The sequence below is a fragment of the Podarcis melisellensis genome (assembly GCF_964234715.1).
Source record: "Podarcis melisellensis genome assembly, chromosome: 2".
In the NCBI taxonomy this organism is placed as follows: Eukaryota; Metazoa; Chordata; class Lepidosauria; order Squamata; family Lacertidae; genus Podarcis; species Podarcis melisellensis.
The window spans coordinates 20,496,048-20,514,473 of NC_138529.1; the positions used below are offsets into that span (position 1 = coordinate 20,496,048).

The window sequence follows — 18,426 nt, forward strand, 5'->3', positions numbered from 1 at the left end:
CTGAAAAGGCCCTCTGAATTTAAGTCTCCAGTCACTGTAGATTGTAAAAAAAGGAAGAAAAAGATGGTCTTCTGCTGGTTAAAGATCTGGCCATTAATGCTATGCATCTCATGACCCACACATTGGAACTCTCTACTTAGTATGTTTCTCACTAGTATTTATTGTTTAAACCAGTATGTCATTACAACAATTATACTATAAATAAAAGACAGAAACTATGTTATCAGCAGTCTCAGTCTCTCTCTCTCCCTCTCCCTGTATTTGTGTTTAAACCGCTAGCATCCACAAAACGATACACATTTTTTCTCCTGGTTTTATTATAATCAATAAAAAATAAGGTATAGTAACATCTTAACATCTCACTCTAAAATAAACTTAGCAAATGTTTTCTGCAACCTCTGAACAACCGCAAGCCTGACTGTAACAAATTTGTGTTGGCTAGGCAGCACGCAGCATTGCAAATACTTCTATTAGGCTTTGGAATATAAAGAACAATAAAATAACTAGTGACAGCATTTTTACCCTACAGGCGCCAGCGGTAAACAGATGCTGTTCTACCAGTATAGTTTGATATCTCAGCAGCAAGAATGCCTTGTGAAAAGGACTGTCTCTTCGAAAGTATGAACAGGGGGAGAATAATGAGTTCTGAATTGTCCCTAGATCTTTTTGAGAATATGCACATGGGTACGGGCCAAAGCAAAAGCCAACTCCTTTGCACCTTGTGGGATTCAATCTAACACCAACATTTGCTTTTTGCGATTATGCCCTGCTGTTCTCCTGACGCACAACTTCAGCTGCTCCCAGCAATTCTTGGGAAGCCGATTTGAAGGAAGTCCTGAATTGGTTGTAATGTTTCACGTACAGAGCCCTGGACGCTAGCCGAAAAGGACGCCTGGCAAAGCGTCTGCACACACACACGGAGTGGTTTGTGCTTGCGATTTAGCACTTCTGTGCATGCGCGAGCGACAAACCCAGAAGTAACCTGTTCCGGTACTTCCGGGTTTGCTGCGGACGTTCGCTGGAATGGATGCTAGACAAGGCGGACGTTCGCGGAGGTATTATTGTAGTGATTAGGCCAAAAGTTGGATCAGAGACCCGCGGTACAGTGGTACCTCGGGTTAAGTATTTAATTCGTTCCAGAGGTCTGTTCTTAACCTGAAGCACCACTTTAGCTAATGGGCCCTCCTGCTGCCGCCGCCACACGATTTCTGTTCTCATCCTGAAGCAAAGTTCTTAACCTGAGGTCTATTTCTGAGTTAGCGGAGTCTGTAATCTGAAGCGTATGTAACCTGAAGTGTATGTACCCCACTGTACCACTGTAGTATATAATGCTCCTTAGGAAAACATTGGGTACTAATAAATATTTGTCCAATACAAAACATGTCCATAGTAAACTTAGGTTTTTTTTAAACTACTGGCTTGTATTCCCAGCCTTATAGGAAAAGTTTTGACACCTTCACAAACAATATTTTGCAATGCTCATCACATCCTGGCAGATCCCCATTGAACCCATTTCACAGATATGGAACTGAGGCTGCAAAGGTTGTGCAGCCTCACAAGATGCAACGGGCCCTCGTCAGAATCCGAACTTTGAATCCTGCTCTGCAAAAGACAGATTCCCATTGCAAAACCTCCAATGGTGGACCTGAGCAAAGAATTGGGACCCTGTGCATGTGTTTACTTCCAAGTATACCAACTTAAATAAAACCGGAGCACATATTTGTTACGAAAGCTCCCCCCTTCTCTGTGTGGAATGTTCTTTTCCACAAATACATGACTATCATTTGTGAACGTGAAAGATAAAATGGCAGTGACAGCTAAAGAACCCAACAGACTGTTTGCAAATTCACACTGTTGTCCCCGTTCTGAAAAGTGATACTTTACTGAGGGGAGTTGCAGTGAGCTTAGTTTGTGAGCTGTCGGATCTCTGGTTCATGTAATCTTAGCCATGCACTCCCTTGATGACTTTGAGTGAACATTTATTTCAGCCTCAGCCCTACCTATGTGAGAATTCCTGAGATAATTTGTGAAATGCTTTGTGCCCCCAAATGGTGTATTGACAAAAGTTAAGAAATCTGGCAATTTCCAGGCAGAATCTTATAACAGGTCATGCATGCTCTCTGCCTGCCTCATGTTGGGCAGGCAATTAAGAACATGTGAATCTCACCTAGGGAAGCATATCTTACTTTTAAATTACGGAAATCTAGGCAAGTCCAGTCAAAGCAGTCTGAAAATAAAGGGATGCCCTCTAGTGGTTGAATTCTGTAGTTTAATGGTTTTGCATATCTTTCCTGCGAGAGCTGAGCTTAGGAATCCGGCCTTGAATGTTTTAATATACGGTACCTCCAGCTTTTCCCCAGTAGTGATGTATGGAAGTGAGAGCTGGACCATAAAGAAGGCTGATCGCCAAAGAATTGATGCTTTTGAATTATGGTGCTGGAGGAGACTCTTGAGAGTCCCATGGACTGCAAGCAAATCAAACCTCTCCATTCTTAAGGAAATCAGCCCTGAGTGCTCACTGGAAGGACAGATCCTGAAGCTGAGGCTTCAATACTTTGGCCACCTCATGAGAAGAGAAGACTCCCTGGAAAAGACCCTGATGTTGGGAAAGATGGAGGGCACAAGGAGAAGGGGACGACAGAGGATGAGATGGTTGGACAGCGTTCTCAAAGCAACCAGCATGAGTTTGACCAAGCTGCGGGAGGCAGTGGAAGACAGGAGTGCCTGGTCCATGGGGTTATGAAGAGCTGGACACGACTAAACAACAACAACAAACCTCCAGCTTGCCTGACCTAGTGAGTCCCCTGGATCTCTGTGTGACTTCTTCCCCAATACACATGCATTTTAATCAGACTGCAAAGCTAGAAGGACGTCATCCTTTTATCATCCTTGTTCCAAGGGCAAACAGAGAACCGCCATATCGGGTGGCTAAGAATTGTGCCCAAGGCAATGCAAGATAGGCAGGTTAGACCATGGAATTGGACCTAGAACTCTGGCACATATAAACCCACTAAAAAGTGAAAGTGATGGGGGGATGGGTTTGTGGGAGAGCCACTGTTTGCATATACTGTGGGGTTTTGTTTACTAGATAAATCTTAAGCTCTTGAAGATATGTAGTTTGCGGGGGTTTTCCTGTTGTATTTTGCTGCTGTGTTTAGTTTGCTAATTTGTGTTTTGATAGATGGACCCCTGTCGCTTTTGTTCTTGGTTTTATATTTGTAAGCTACTTTGAGCAACTGCCATGGGGTGGGGTGGGGAAGCAGCATATAAATGTTAATAACAACAAAACCGTATTTTCCTGTGTATAAGATGATGTTTTGTTGCTAAAAAAAATATTCAAGCAAAATTTTGGGGTTGTATTATATATGGATAGTGAATGTAGCGGGGGGACAGGCGGGTGATTGGCGGCAGCGAGTGGGCGATTAGCAGCTGTGGCAAGAGGGTGATCAGTGGTGGTAATCTCCCCCCCCCAAAAAAAAATGTATAGGGGGTCGCCTTGTACATTGGGTCATCTTATACACAGAAAAATACAGTGGTGGTAATAATAATAATAATAATAATAATAATAATAATAATAATAATAATAATAATAAAAACAACTCACCCTGTATAACTTACCCTACACAGCTACTTTAAAAAACTGCACTCTTGTACAGGGGTACCCTGGTTTATGAACTTAATTCGTTCCGGGAGTCCGTTCTTAAATCAAAACCATTCTTAAACTGAGGTGCGCTTTCCCTAATGAGGCCTCCCACCGCCGGTGCCCTTCCACTGTTTGGCTTCCGTTCTTAGACCAAGGTAAAGTTCTCAAACCGGGACACTATTTCCGGTTTTGCGGAGTTTGTAAACCGAATCGTTCTTATACTGGATCATTCTTAAACCGGACTGTTCTTAAATCGAGGTACCACTGTACACACTTACCTAGGAGTAAGCCCCATCGGATTCTGAGGAGACATGGTCATGCAGTTTGTCTTTCATCACTGGCAAAATGAAGGAAGAACATGGTAATGTCATGGTAAGACCTGCTCCTAGCATCTAGGATTGCGATCTCTGCAGTTGGGACGGGTGTTAAATGGGGTTAAAGAAGAGTGAGAGTCAATTAGGGAGAGAAATTTTGGTGCGGTGCTTGGGAGAGGAGAAGAGAAGAGGCGGTGAAAAACTGGAGAGGAAGTGGTCTGGCAAAGAAGGAAAAGGAGAGAAGGGAACAAACCAATTAAGAGTAGGCAGCAGAAAGTAAAGTGAGCTCCGACCAGACGAGAAGACGAGGCAGAAGCTGCTACCCAAACAGCAGCCATTATCAGACATCATAACCTACCTCAGGGGTTCCCAAACTGGCCTCAAGCTTCATTCAGCCGGCCTTTGGATTTGCGACTGAACACGGCAGATGGCACATCCATTGCATTAAATACTCTCATTGAATTTTGATTGCCTTTTGATTGTTTGTTTCTTATATATTGCCTGGCACTTATAAAATATATAAGAAATGAAAAAAGCCATCAAAACGCAATTAAAGATTGTGCAGCAGCTAGCATAGCACGTTACAATCACTACCAGAGGCAGAGAAATCATTAAGTGGTCCACAAAGACCCTCAGCAATTTTCAAGAAGTCCGTGGGAGAAAGAGGTCTGAGAAACCACTGACTTACTTCACATCATTGACCCAATTAGCCAAGCAATTCTCTGGGCCCAGTGACCAGTAATTGATTTAGGGTTGGGACATTATTTATTAATAGTTACAGTTGCTCATTTATTGGGCGAGACTAGTTGTTCTCTAATTTTATGAGATGCTTTGATGCCCTTTGACTCTTTAAGTGATTGGTCAAGATCCGTCTTGCCTCTTTCCCGATAGCAAGAGCCTTGAACTGTTTACTTTCCCTTCCCACTTCCTATAAACCCTTCGTCTCCATCTGCTAGGACAGGGGTCAGCAACCTTTTTTAGCTGTGGGCCGGTCCACCGTCCCTCAGACCATGTGGTGGGCCAGACTATATTTTGAAGAAAAAAAAATGAACGAATTCCTATGCCCCACAAATAACCCAGAGGTGCATTTAAATAAAAGCACACATTCTACTCATGTAAAAACACGCCGATTCCCGGACCATCCATGGGCCGGATTGAGAAGGCAATAGGGCCACATCTGGCCCACAGGCCTTAGGTTGCCTACCCCTGTGCTAGGGTCTCAGGACAAACCTGGACACCTGAACCACAGAGATATTTGGACCCCAAATCTGACCCACATCAGGCATCCTTTTAGATAGGGACACGGTTCAGCTCAGAGACATGCCTCTAGTGCTTTTAGTGCTCTGATCTCCTTCGCACATGGTCCCTATAATGCAGACATAGGCAAACACAACCCTCCAGATATTTCAAGACTACAACTCCCATCATCCCTGACCACTGGTCCTGTTAGCTAGGGATGATGGGAGTTGTAGTCCCAAAACATCTGGAGGGCCGAGTTTGCCTATGCCTGCTATAATGGATAGGATATCCAGTGTTGGTGGTTATTATTATTTTTTCTTCTTAAAAATAATTTTATTAGGATTTATGAAGAGAAAAACAAAGCTTAATATCAGTTTTTTTGTGCAAAGTGAAAACATTGATCTAAATACAGTAAGAAGATAGAAAAAAGACAGAAAAAGAAAAGCAGGAAAAATAGAATATTTCTTTAAAAATATCTATTTCGGAGGGGAGAGGTAGAATGGTAGTCACTATGTGACATTTTGAATGTGTATGTTTATGTCCTTTCCCAGTTCTAAAATTTAAATAATTGAAAATTTAAATATCCCTCTCTGTGGGTTTTTTTTGGTGTTTCTTTTTGCGGTGAGCATGTCCAAACTGATTTTTTTTTATCATGACAGCCAAGTACAATATTTGTCCTAAATCCATAAAAATAAAAATTCTTAAAAATATTCAAAATGAAAAGCTTCTTATTAATATGGGGGAGATTCCCCTTCCCATCACAGAATAAAGTCCGCAGCTGCTTCTAACAGCTGTACCCCAACCAATGCTGTTCAAGCGCGAGCCAGGAACACGTAGTACTATTTGTATGTGGAATCATCCACGTCACAACTTTTCGGCTGCAGCTCTGCAGGAATGGCAGATGCAGCCTTCGCTAATCCCTTCCCTCCGAGAGCACAGGACCAAAAGAGAAAACTCATCCCATTTGTTAATCCCGCTGTCCGTCTGCTGGCTTGCTCAGGGGCGACCAGCTCTACAGAGCTCATCTCTGCACATACAAATCCAAGCACGGTGGGTACCCTTTTGCCTTCCTGACCTACCTGCACTTCATCCAAGCGGCAGACGACGCCTGCTTACCCCGGCTGCTCATCCCTATGGGCTGACAAATTCACATCAGATCAAGTCCCTGCCGGGTTTCTAGACGAAGCCACTGGGAGCTCCTCCACCAAAGGGATTACAACCATGTTCTCTGTACGCAATTCATCATCAAATTCAGCTGCTGTAAAGTCTTGAATGACCATGCATGTGCTTCCATGTACTTGCCCCTCCCTGCCATCGCGTTTCAATCAAGCCCTACATTTTATCTGAGGCTTGGATCGGGACAGGGACAAAATGAAACTGCCTTGAACTCTTAGTGTTGTTGTAGTTTCCACGCCTGTATGTTATATGGCTTTATGGGCCTTATATATGTACTGCCAGAGCACTTCCTCTTTTTTAAATGTACAGGAGTATACTCTCCACCTCCGGCCTGTAAGTGAGTGAAGTTCCGTGAGGATAGTCTATCTGGAATGTTTCTTCACTGACGTACAATTTATTTAGGACATTTACGGTGTGTCCTCCCTCCCTTCTATCGTGGAATAATAATAATGATAATAATTTTTTATTTATATCCTGCCCTCCCCAGCCGAAGCCGGGCTCAGGGCGGTTAACAACAATAAAATAATACAACATTCTAAAATCATTTCATTATAAAATTAATTCAAATCAAATTGATGGCAACCATTGGGCTAGAGTTGTGTGAAGATTGCCAAAGGAGGGAGTCAGGCTGTGCCCTGGCCAAAGGCCTGGTGGAACAGCTCTGTCTTGCAGGCCCTGCGGAAAGATGTCAAGTCCCGCAGGGCCCTAGTCTCTTGTGGCAGAGCGTTCCACCAGATCGGAGCCACAGCCGAAAAAGCCCTGGCTCTGGATGAGGCCAGCCTAACCTCCCTGTGGCCCGGGACCTCCAAGATGTTTTTGTTTGCAGACCATAAGGTCCTCTGTGGGGCACACCAGGAGAGGCGGTCCCGTAGGTACGAGGGTCCTAGGCCGTATTTTAAAGGTTAAAACCAGCACCTTAAACCTGATCCTGTACTCCACCGGGAGCCAGTGCAGCTGGAATGGCACCGGGTGAATGTGATCTCGCAGTGAGGACCCCGTAAGGAGTCTCGCTGCAGCATTCTGCACCCGCTGGAGTTTCTGGGTCAGTCTCAAGGGCAGCAGCACAGTGGAACTTTGGTTCTCGAATGGCTTAGTTGCAGAACAAATCGGCTGCCGAACGCCGCAAACCCAGAAGTAATTTTTCCGGTTTGTGAACGTTTTCCGGAAGCCGAATGTCCGACACGGCTTCTGCTTGACTGCAGGAAGCTCCTGCAGCCAATTGGAAGCTGCGCTTTGGTTTTCGAACGGTTTCAGGAGTTGAATGGACTCCCGGAACTGATTAAGTTCGAGAACCAAGGTTCCACTGTACAAGGTTTCTCTAGCAGTCTCCCTCCAAGCACTTAGGAAGCCCAGAGCACTTTAGCTTCTGCAAGGTTGCTGCGGCAAGTGTCTTCAGACCACAAAACATCAAGTAATGAGGACATGTGCTCTTTCAGTCCCAATCAATTTCAATTCCTTCCAAGTGTGAAAAGTCACCAACCACTTGTTCTGTTTCGTAACTGACTAAATTTTAGCCACTAATATAATAAAAAGGTAAAGGGACCCCTGACCATTAGGTTCAGTCGTGGCCGACTCTGGGGTTGCGGTGCTCATCTCGCTTTATCGGCCGAGGGAGCCGGTGTACAGCTTCCGGGTCGTGGCCAGCATGACTAAGCCGCTTCTGGCGAACCAGAGCAGTGCACAGAAACGCCGTTTACCTTCCCGCTGGACCGGTACCTATTTATCTACTTGTACTTTTACGTGCTTTCGAACTGCTAGGTTGGCAGGACACTAATATAATACTTGGGTGCATATGCAGAGCAGGGGAAAATAAGCTTGTTCCATCCTCAATGTAACAACCTTTTCAATATTTGAAGATGGCTATCATGTTCCCTCTAAGTCTCCTCTTCTGCAGGCTAAACATACCCAACTCCCTCACCCGTTCCTCAAAAGGCTTGGCTTCCAGACCCTTGATCATCTTGGTCGCCCTCCTCTGCACACGTTCCCGCTTGTCAACATCCGTCTAAAATTGGGGTGCTCAGAATTGGACACAGTACTCCAGGTGTGAGCTGACCAAGACAGAATAGAGCAGAACTATTACTTTCCTTGATCTGGACACTATACTACTGTTGATTAAGCCTAGAATAGCATTATTTTTGCTGCTGCATCACACTATTGACTCATGTAAAACTTGTGGCCTACTAAGACCCCTAGATCCTTTTCACGTGTTCCTCATCTTATATTTGTGCAGCTGGTTCTTCCTGCCTAAGTGTAGAACCTTACATTTGTCCCTGTTGAAATTCATTTTGTTTGGGCCCAGTTCTCGGATCTGTTAAGGTCATCTTGAACCCCAATTTGGTCTTCTGTGGCATTAGCTACTCTTCCCAGTTTTGTGTCATCTGCAAATTTGATGAGCGTTCCCTCAATTCCTTTGTTCTAGTTGTTTATAAAGACGTTGAACAACAACGGGCCCTAGACAGAACCCTGTGGCACGCCACTTGTCACTTTTTCTCTGGATGACAAGGAACCACTAATGAGTACTCTTTGGGTTCGGTCAGTCAACCAGCTACAAATCCACCTTAGAAGTACCTCATCCAGTCCACATTTCCCAACTTCTCTGCAACAATATCATGGGGGACTTTGTCAACAGCTTTACTAAACTCAAGATACACTGCATCCACAGCATTCCCCTGATCTACCAAGTTTGTAACTTTGTCAAAAAAAAGAGAGAAATGGTTAATGGTTTTTTTAAAAAGGTATATTCCGTCTTTCCCCTCCACAAAGGAGTTGCCCAAAACAGATTGTTGGCTAAGAAGAAAACCCAAAGCAACTTACAAAAATAATAACAAACACAACAACAACTGCAATCCAACCATTAAAACACAAACTACTGAACTAAAAATAATTGTTACTTTCAGCATCTTTCCCTTTAGCTCAGGTGTGGAGAACCTTTGCCTCTCCAGAAGTTGCTGAGCTATAACTCCCATCACTCCTGGTCATTTACTATGCTTGCTGGGGCTGATGGAAGTTTTAGTTGCACACGTCTACTCTGGATCTTCCCTCAGCTAAATCTGTCTGTCTCCTTCAATCTGTCTTTCTGGGCAGGCAGCAGTGTCTATAGGCCTAGTCAAACAAGTATTCCACCCTCCTCTCAGGGGATCAATAACAGGCTGCTATCTAATTCTCCCAAAGCATTATGGCAGGGGAGCTGAACCATATGCCACTGGTGGGAAGGTGCAACCACAAATGTGAATTTTAAGATGGGCAAGTTGTTTCTACACTGTTTCTTCCATTTAAGGAAACAAGGATGTAGTCAAACCAGGCAAAAACACTTGGGCCAGTGAGGGATGTGGTCTGGGGAGAGGGTATGTGGCCTGAGGAGTGTCCCAGAGGCCAGACGAAAAAGGCCTGGAGGGTTGCATTTGACCTGAGGCTCCTTATCCTTGCATTATGGGAACCAAGCAGATCCAAAGGTTTCCAGGGATGAACCATATGAACTGGCTATGTGTCCTGGGGGGGGGGGGGAGCCGTGAGTCCACAAACCCCTTAAATCAGGCAGTTAGTAGGCGATGACAATGGCTTACTAGCCATGCCACCAGCCACACAAGATTACCAGAATCCTGCCCTTTGCAGAGAGGCAAATCCAACATGTTTCCTTTAAACGATGTGTTGGGCCCCAAACTATCTGGGACGACCCTAAGGTTGACCTGGAAACGATGAAGTCCGGAGCAAAACCAGAGGCAGGATCTGCCCAGATGCTGAGGTCCTCTAACACAAAGGTGGGAGTTTTGGAGAATCCACTGAGCCAGAATGGCACGCAGATAGCATCCCCAGCTGGCCTGTCCCCAGAAACACACCACACAAGCCAGCCACTGTTGACACCCATTATCAATATTCTGCCTATTCTCTTTATCAGGCAGTTCCAAAAGAGAATGCCGTTTCTGTATTTTGAGAGGCGGGGGTTTTTTGTAGGAGGGCTCTTATTAACGCAAAAAAGATGGCGTGAATAGGGAATTCGTGGCTGTACCTTTTTAGTTGTTGAGAGTCTTGGGATATGAAATATCCTAAAGAGCACCCTAAAAACATATCGTGACATTGACATAAAACGCAGACAAATGCTCAAATGGTTCAGGATAGCAAGTGAAAAAGAAGCTCAGTACATTTTAGGGGGCTTGAATAAAATATTGGGGGGCCCAGGTAAGCTCCATCTCGTTAAATTATCGATCACATGACACTTGCCATTTGAATGACAATGCCCATCAACTTGGGGGGGGCTGTCCCCCTCAAATATTTTATTGGCTCCTATGTTAGGGGAGATCCAGTTAACATCGAAAGTATCCCGCCTGCGCTAGCCTGCTACTTCACACCGGGAGAGTAAGCCCAGACAAACTCACCTGCTTTCAACAGCGGCAGCGACGAAAAACCCGAAATGGAAACTATATACAGTACATATATATTTAGATAGGGAACACTTTCCAAATACGAATCCAAGGGATTATATAACCAGCTGCGCCAGTTTGTCGCATCTGTGCCACCGTGCAGGGAGAAAAACGGGCAGGAAGGAGGAATGCAAAGCGCTGCACGGGTTAGGGAGGTCGGGGAAGAAAATAAAAATTGCTTTCCTCCCGGAACAGGGAACGCGGGACGCGAGATGTTCCAGGTCAACCTGACACTTCGAATCAGCTTCACAGCCCAGGGAAGACCTTGCGGGGCAACCGGGGGTCAAAGCTGAGAAGGTGTGTATTAACCGATTCTGGTGGGTCATTTTGCAAGATTCCCAACAGGTCCGCTGGAATCGTGTTTCGGGGATCCGGGCGCGGGGTGGCGGTGGGGGGAAAAGAGAGATCGGGGAGCTCGGTGCCGCTGGGGGGCGCAGCGGGACCTCACTTGAGCAAAGGTTACAGCGCGAGTCCTGGAGGCATGTGCCCGGGCGCGGGAGCGAGCGCCCCCTTCAGAGACCCACAAGAACCTTCCACCGCTCGCGCGCCCCGCTGAGAAAAGTGCTGTGCTGCCTTTTTTCATTATTTTATTTTAAGGTATTTATTTTTATTATTTGCTTCCCGGTCACCCCCATGCCGTGCAACGAGCGGAATCGCGGCTTCCTCTCCCCTTGCAAGGATTGCACCTGTCCCGCGATCCCTTGCACCCTCGCGGAGGGTGGGGAAGGAAGAGCCCTCTGAACCCGTCCCACGTGCTTTTCGCAGCCACCCGGCCCGGGCACGGGAGGGTTAAAGCCGGCGAAGTGATCCGCAGCCGAGCGTGCGCCGAGGCTCCGTACGGACGCATCTCTCACTTCCCCAAAAGCCATTGCTGCGTGCCCTTCCGCCATCGGGTTCCTAACACAAAATAAGTGCCCGCTCCCTCCTTTTTTTTTTCCTTCCCCTTCCTCCCCTCTTCCGTCCCCCCCGCCGTCTCGAGGCAAAGGCGAAGGGGGGGGGGCTTCAGAGCGGATCTCGCCCAGGATCCCCTCTGCCTTTTCCGAGGGGGAGAAGAGGCGTCCGGAGAGAAGGAAGGGGGACAAGTCCCTGACTCCGGGATCCCACCCTCCCCTCGCGCAGAAAGAGGAGGAGGGAGGGGGAGGTTAAGCAAACCCGGAGCTGGCCCAGCAGGACCTACTTTCCTCTCTGAAAATGGCTGCCTCGGTGAACACTTTCTGTTCCATTCCTTGAAGCCCTTCGTTGTGGGTGGGTGCGGGGGGGCGGAAGCCGAGCGCGGGGGGGTTAGAGACCAGCCAGCGATGCTGCTTCGGAGCCCCCTCCTCCTCTGAAGCTGAGGATTAGGGTGCAAGCGGGGGAGGGGAGAAGTTTAGCGGGGGGAAGAGAAAAGAAAGGAAGAGGAGAGAGCGAAACAGGAAAAGAAAGAGAGGAGGCCTGGAACAGAAGGTAGGGAGGAGGCTAACAGCGGGAGGGTTGAGGTGGTGGTGGTGGGGGGGGGGGAGAGACGAGAAGACCCCTCCCCAGCCGAAACAAGGGTGTGTTGGTTGCAAGCCACCCTTCCGAGGGAGGCTGCGGCCGGGCGTGTTTGAGCTCTGTTCCGTGTAGCAAATAATAAGAAACGAGGATGGTGAGCTGAGGCTCCGGGTTAGTTTTAGTTGCGTGTGTCTTGCCGGGAAAGAGAATCTGCGCGGCGGGGGAGAGGCGAGGAAAAGTATGAACGTTCCATCGGGAGGGAAACTCTGAACGTTCTATTTCAGCCCCCCCCCCCCGCCCTCCACTCTCCTCCATTCGCTCTCTTTCTCCCTCCCCCCACCCCCCGGGAGCCTTCAACGTTCCATCCGGCCTAGAAGTGAGTGTTCGAAACGTTCTGTTCGGGGCGCCTCCTGCTAAGAGCGAGGGGGTAAGCGGGAGGGTGCAAGGGGCGGGCAGGCGGTGGGGGGGACGACGGGGGACCCCGAGAGAGAATCCCGGAGGCAGAAGTGAGCGAGGGGACGCGCCGGCAGAAAGGCCTTCTCCGTCGGATGCGGCTGCTTGAAGATCAAAGGCAAAACCGGAGCTCCCTTTGTGTGTCGTCCTAGGGATCTTGCTGCTTCGCTCTTCCCTTTGGGCTGATTTTGGAGCCCTGAACTGCCGTGGTGGAAGGAAGCAGAGTTCCCCCGTCCCCTACTCTCCGAAGGGGGCTGGGCGGTCTCTTTTTTCCTGAGTGGAGAGAGCCTCGGATATTGGAACTAGCATCCTTCCCAAACCTTTTTGTTTTGTTTTGTTTTGCTTGTTTTATCCCCCCTTCGCTCTCCGGGTGGCTGTAAATAAAAGTCCAGCAGAAATATATATCTATATATAGTTTTGTTTTGTTTTGTTTTTTTAAAGGAAGGGAACAAATGCAAACCCTTCCTTTTCCTCCCTTCGCGATTTTTTGGATAATGATTTCTGCTATATCTTGCCGATGGATTTTGCCGGGTGAGGATTTCTGGATCGCCTTGTAGAAGAGAGGTAGGTGAGGACTCCCCATTTTCCTAGATCTAGAAAAAGGCAAGCGAAAGACAAGCTCTAATCTCCTGGCCCTTTTTGAATGTCAAATGTACTGAGGGTGCATTTATGTCGGAATTTTATGTGGCATTCTGGTGCATGAGAAATTCTGTTGTGTAAAAGCAGTTGGGCAAGGGAAGGTGGTGGAGGGCCGATGGTAGCAAGCCTACTGAATACATTCCCCCCCACCCAAGAGCCTAGGCCTCTGTGTTTCTTTTGCCTTTATAAATTAGCGATTGGGAAGGGGGAAATGGTTTTCACATCCTTCCTGTTGGGAAGAACAGAGCTGCCTTAATTTTGGGTCAAAGGAGGACGTATTCGTTTCTTTCCCTTGCCCTAAGAAACACAAGTATCTATTGGTATGTTTTGCACAATGATGGAATCCGCCGGGAACTGTATTTGTTTGGGACCAAATCTGACTTCTTGAATTGTGCTAAAGGAGGGGGGGGAGTGTTTGTTAACAACTCATTAGAGCTTTGTCGTTATTACCCCCTCCCTTTGCCAGCTTTCCATCCCAAGCGTCCCCCATCCCCCCCCCACTTACATTCAGTTTCACTTGGGATTAAAAGGCAGCTTTAATTTGGTAGATTGCAAGGAGAGACAACGTCACATTACAAATAGGTGTTTCTCTCGACAGGACTGTTGCATTGTGAGGTTTCTCGAAAATGGAGGGCTCTCTAAGGCCCCAGTCTGATTGCAAATGTTCCTTCCACCAACACCCCCCTTTTAAAATGTAGGGGGCTTCTTTCTTTTGAATTAGGTTAGGGTACGGCATTCTCTCTCCTATAAACATACAAAGTGGCAAGGCCTACTTTGCCCAGAACGCAGCCTGCATGGGATTATGGAGGAGTCCAGAGGGATTTGCTGAGAGATTGGGGGGGATGTTGAAGAGGAGAATTGTGTTGGCATATTCTCTCTCTCCCTGCCAGTGTTCTTCTAGGTCTAGGTGATAGCAGGCTTGGAGACAAAGCTGGGATCGGGGGTGGGGTGGGCAGGGGTGGTGCTGGCAATGGCCTCGCAAAACAACTCCTTTTTTAAGATGCTGAGATCCATATATGCAGTTGGCTGCTGTTGAGGAGCAATTGCAGAGGTGATCAGAATTTCCTGTTCTGTTATAAGGGGGCCTGGGGAGGGTGGCAGAGTCTGGCCGGTGAGTTTTGTCCCTCAGTGAAATACAGACACCTTCCTTCACCCTCTGGCTGTCAGAGAGGGGACTTTGTGGGCCACACCTGTTGCACACACTCTAAACCAGTTGCCTCTCCGAGGAAGAGCAGAACTTCTCATTTTCTTGACAGTGTGGAGAGACAGAGAGCAGCTGAATGGCAACTGGCTTTGCGGGGGGCGGTGATACATGTGTGGCCCCTTTCATGCACAGGTGGGCAACCTGAGGCCCTTCAGAGGCTGCTGAGACTGCGGCTCCTGTTTCCACTCCTGACCATGGGCCTTGCTGTCTGGCTCCGATGGGTTTGGGGAGTCCAGCAACATCTGGAGGGATGCCTCTCCCCTACTCTGGTTTAATAAGACATTCCACATCAAAGGGCAAAGCTCACCTGCAGTGTGCTGCACGATCCAGATGGTGGTTTAAAATCCTGTTACTTACATTATTTAGTTACATAAATATATATATTTTCAGCGAAGACAGTGCTCCTACCCGGGATTGCTGGATCTTTGATCTTGCTGCACATATCTTGTTGCAGCAAACTCTGCAAAGGGTGTGTTTTTGCAGCTATGGGAGATTTGCAGTTGCCACTGATATTTGGCTACCCAAATAATTACAGTACTTTCTTATTGTGTGAGGTTGCCTCAAATGGTGATAATAGAACCAGAACTTCTTGCAAGGGGAAGGACTTCTGTGTTTGCATCAGCCGCACTTGGGACTTCCAAAATGAATTCCTCACACGCTTTAACCCTTATTGCTTAAGAAGCTCTTTATATCATTTGATTTCCTTGTGTAACTGCTGAGTTGTAATGATAATTGCAAGAAGAGATAAGAGATGGATTTGCCCCTATTGCCTCACTGTCAGCCACCAGCTTTCATTGAGGATCAAAAACAGCCGTAACCAAAGTGTCCAGTAAGACTCCTTGCCCTAAAACAGAAATATTTTTGAATTTCTCAAGAAAACCAGGAACCTCCTACCTTATTTTTGTGACTACAGGCCTTGCCTCAATCCAGGCCTGTTAAAGCTGTATGTGTGTGTGTACACTAAAATCTAGGGTCCCCAAGGTCAGCTGTTGAGGCAGAAGGTTTGAGCTGAAGCCTAAAGATCTTGATGGTAGATGGTCACTGTTCTGTTAACCAGGCAAGAACTGATGAGCAGCCTCCTAGTATCTCGACTTTACTGGGCCAATCCAGATGTTTCAGATTGTCTGGCAGTAGCAGGGCCTTGTGTTACTCTCCATTCCCACCTGTGCCTGTTGAGAGCTCCGAAGGCTAAGCATTTGCAGATCTAGGTGGCTTGTTATGCCAGGTCTTACTTTCTGGTTCAAGCCCTGGGATCCCTGATTCATAGATCCCACCATGAGGGTTTTGTCTTTGTTCCAGGCCTCATCTGCTGGGTCTTTCAAACTTGGCCACTGCAAACACCTGTTGCCCCATTATAGAATTTTGCACAGATTACAACAACCATATATCCTCCCCCCCCCCCTTTAATGGGTTCTTAATTTATTTTGCTTTCCCCATTTTGTAAGTTTTGGCGGTGAGTGAGGGTGGTTTGCTTCTTCATCTTAATTTATTTCCGTGAGCCTATGGAATGGATTGCCCTTTTCATTTTATTTAATTAATTTTTTCACAGATGAGGCAGAGGTAGATTTGACAAGGGACAAGAGCTGCTAGGCAAGGCTAAATAGGAAATTTGAATCAACACCCAGTGCTTTGTCCAGTGATGTGTTTTGCCTTTTTTTGGTCGGCAAAAGTGTACCATAGGAAGGGCTAGAGAGAACAAATGGATTTGGCTTGAGATTTGAGGAGATTCTAAATTCTGTTTTAGCACTTATTTTTCAGTGTGGCTAAATGGATTTGAGGGGAAGTTTTGGCCCCTCCAGTCAAAGTCCTAGCTTACATGGCCAGGGATTGGGGATGATGCGAGGAGTTACAGTTCAACAATTACTGGAAGGCCACAGGTTCCCTACCAATGGGCTATGTCAGTGCTAAAACCAGCTAATAGTTGTGGCTTCTCTCCCTTTCCTATGGGGAGATGTGAAGGCAGGGGATTTCAGTTTTGTGTTGAAGATCTTGTCACCACGGTGTCACAGTTTCTAGTTTTCTGTAGTGATGAGGGAGGGGGGAGCTGTGAGGTTTATACTAGCTGAAATATGGAGCGTAGACGTGTTGGTGTCTAACTTTATTTGTAAAATGCCACAAATAAATAAATAAGCCAGGCTCCAATTGGCTTCTCAAACAAGGCTTACAGTTGCCAGAATGGAATAGTGAGTTGCCATTTTTTGACCCCGATGGCTCAAACGTCGTATTTTTCAATAACGCCTTTTTGGTTCCTGAAATTTTCTGATTGTGCAGATGAAATATAATGGACAGAATTCGACAGGGTGTGCTGCTAGTGTGTGAAAACGGTCAAGATCCAAGACCCTCCGGGTGAGGGAGACCTTCCTGGTGCCCAGGCATCTTTGCTTGGTTGCAAGTGGCCGATAAAGCAATTTGAATTTTTTAAAATGTATTTGCGTGGAGGCAAAAGCATAAGGCTTGGCACCTCAAGTGACGCTTGGGACAAAAGAGCGTTCCTTAAGTGGGGTGCCACCACTGTAGAGGCCATTTCTCTGATTACCCCTCACCTCAAGAGGTTAGCTGTCCAGAGAAAAGCCTTTGGAGACAAATCTTGGGCAAGTTTTGTGTGGGAGTGCCCAGGCATCTTTGCTTGGTTGCAAGTGGCCGATAAAGCAATTTGAATTTTTTAAAATGTATTTGCGTGGAGGCAAAAGCATAAGGCTTGGCACCTCAAGTGACGCTCGGGACAAAAGAGCGTTCCTTAAGTGGGGTGCCACCACTGTAGAGGCCATTTCTCTGATTACCCCTCACCTCAAGAGGTTAGCTGTCCAGAGAAAAGCCTTTGGAGACAAATCTTGGGCAAGTTTTGTGTGGGAGTTGGCATTGTGTGTGAGCACTTTAAAAAACAACAATGTTTGCTCGTGATTTAACTCTAGATTTGATGCCCTAATCTGAACATCAGGAGTTGCACAGTCTTTGGTCTTCTTTAAACCACCCGGCTAGATTTCCAGACCAGTTTTTGTAGGGGAGTCTTTTGAGAAGCAGCAGGAGTATAATGCAGGAGGTTTTTGAACCTTTTTGAGTCCCTTGACCAACTACATTCTTTCTGTGGTACCCCTGTGGGGCGCAGGAGCCCCAGTCACCCCTTGCTCACAGAGCCAGGAGCCCCTCACCCATTTTTGAACACCCTCCCATGTGGAGTTTTCCCTCAGTCTCCTCTCGTCTCTCCTGGCCAGTCCCAGAGGCACCATTCGCCCAAGGAGCTTGTAGCCAGGGCTGCTGCTGCTGCAAAAAACAGGTGTCCAGGCCTTTGGGAGGCAGAGATACAAGAGGGCATCAGAGGAGGGAGGGGGGAAAAGAGGGACAGAGGCCAGTGTTGCCTGTGACACCCCTGACCATCATTCAAGGCACCCCAGGGTTACAGCACACTGGTTGAAACCCCCTGGTGTAATGTAAAGCAAGTGCATGGTTGAGTCTTGTGGGCTGTAGTTTGTGTATAGACTTGCGGTGCAGGGGACTCTCAGCATAGAGATTTCTGAGTACAGTGGTAACTCGGATTACATACGCTTCAGGTTACAGACGCTTCAGGTTACAGACTCCGCTAACCCAGAAATAGTACCTCGGGTTAAGAACAGGATGAGAACAGAAATTGTGTTCGGGCGGCACAGCAGCAGCTGGAGGCCCCATTAGCTAAAGTGATGCTTCAGGTTAAGAACAGTTTCAGGTTAAGAACGGACCTCCGGAACGAATTAAGTACTTAACCCGAGGTACCACTGTACCAGAACTGAACAGAGCTCAACAGTCCTTCCACGCAAAGTTCCATTTTTGCTTATCCCAAGCTTTCTTAATTTCATTGGTCTGATACAGGTGTGTGTGTGTGTGTGTGTGGTCATA

At 47.0% G+C, this 18,426-nt stretch overlaps 1 protein-coding gene across 12 annotated transcripts in view; it reads left to right on the plus strand.

The window, feature by feature from the left end:
* The first annotated feature begins 10,979 nt into the window (after positions 1-10,979).
* The window catches only part of KMT2D (lysine methyltransferase 2D), a 107,742-nt gene continuing 100,295 nt past the window's right edge, over positions 10,980-18,426 (plus strand). For 4 of the 12 annotated variants that reach the window (XM_081898483.1, XM_081898485.1, XM_081898484.1 and 1 more), the window contains exon 1: positions 12,045-13,277. The gene's annotated coding sequence lies outside the window, so the exon portion shown is untranslated. The other 8 variants (XM_081898486.1, XM_081898492.1, XM_081898488.1 and 5 more) reach the window with 5 other exon arrangements.